Here is a 1,999-nt window from a genome sequence, read left to right as displayed (position 1 = left end):
AAACAACACACACACACACACACACCACACACACACACACACACACACACACACACACACACACACACACACACACACACACACACACACACACACGAATAAGTTTATAAGTATGAAAAGTATAAACTTTGCAAGTATGAAAAATCAAAAGCAGATTATGAGCAGATTATAAGCCTAAATGTTATAATAAAAAGAATCTATTATTAATTGTAGAGAAAACGCAAAGATTTTTATATTTATATTTATAATTTAAGATTTATATTTATAATTTATATTTATAATAATAAAAGGATAATATATATTTTCTATTATATAATACAATCACACACTTATAATTAAGTATATCATTTACATTTGTCTTGACATTCTGTTTTATTTTGCAATTATTTAAAAAAGTTTACATTTTCTTGATTTTGGTTCTATTGATTTTTTAAATAATCTGTTAATAACGTTTTCCACTGAGAAAACTGTATCGCCATGCTAGATTTTGATGAAAAGTTAGTGTAATAATAGTATAGATTTAATCAGGATCAGTAGAATGCACTGAATTACTTATTTTATAATATATTTTGATTTGTTTATTTTCTACAAAAAATTTTTTTATTAATTTTTCTTGAAATTCAAAATTTTTAAATATCATAATGTTATTACATATTAGAACTAAATTAGAATTAAGAAAACAAAATCGTTGTTATGAAGATAATTAGAATAATATAACAATTATATCTGAACGCATAACATCTTTAGCACAAACACAACCTCAATTTTAATCAATTTCAATTTGTTCCGGTCTCCACTGTCTTTAAAGAAAAAATTGAACTCAGTGTAACTTTTTTGCACTAGTTTTGTTAGTGAAACATTAAACACTGAAAATACATGAACTAGTTTTAACAGTAAAATACAATTGCACTCAGTGTACGCCAATGTTACATTAGTAATTAAGTAGTGAAAAATGCTATAAGATTTTTATGTCGCATATTTATTAAATGTGGCAGATCACTCATGAAAAATATTTCGCTGCATTGATAGGAAAATGACAATCAAAAAATTGTTATTAATTGTTTGCAAAAGAAAGAAGAAAACTTAAAAAAGGAGGAAGAATATACTAAAAAAACATATTATATATTTCTCAATAAATAATTATTACATCTAAATTACACTTCAAAATTAATATCACAAAATTTGAATAATTCAAAATAATGAAATTTATTTTCTGGAAAACTTTGTTTCTCAAATTGTTATTTTAGCGAATAAGTAATATGTAAAATAGTTTCTGTGTAATGGAAAAGAGAAAGTTTCATATCTTTAAAAAAGACTTTCACTTTTGAAAAATGTTAAAGAAGAAGAATGTGTGTCATAAATCTTTCACAATCAAATCCCTTGGGTTTTCAACAGTTTTATATGTCGGAAAAAAGAAAGAAAAGAGCTGTGAGCTGTGAGCTGTGAGTTGATTAGACAATGGAATAATCTCAATAAAACTTGGGTATTCTGAACATTCTATTGTTCATTTGAACCATTCTATTTGAACCATTAGTTTAATCATTTACATAGATATTATGAAATTTTATAAATAAATTAAATAACTGCGTCTCCATTAGAATGTCAAGTTGATATAAGTCTACATTGATTTGCCCGCATTTTGTGTTTATTTTTCATCAAACTTTACATTATTCTGCATATTTACTCATATTCTTTTTTGTACAAAAACTCATGATTCTTTATATAAATATAAAGAGATAAATTATTATATCTTGTCATTTTCTTATATGTCTTATGTTTTAATTTTTATTTTGTAATAAAGCATTTATCTTTTCTTTCTTTTCTTTTTTAAACAAAGTTGTAGCATTCATAGGAAAATAGCGATCAATTTAAGACGTGTGTGGAAAGAGATTGAAAACGAAAAAACAAAAATCGTAATAATATCTTATTTTATTAATAACGATGTATCTCGATGTAATTATGAAATTCACTGTGGCGAAAGTCAAAGCTGGTTAATGGT

Source organism: Atta cephalotes, assembly GCF_000143395.1.
Source record: "Atta cephalotes unplaced genomic scaffold scaffold00017, whole genome shotgun sequence".
Taxonomy (NCBI): domain Eukaryota; kingdom Metazoa; phylum Arthropoda; class Insecta; order Hymenoptera; family Formicidae; genus Atta; species Atta cephalotes.
The sequence above is the reverse complement of the archived record's forward strand: the minus strand, read 5'-3'. Positions refer to the sequence as shown.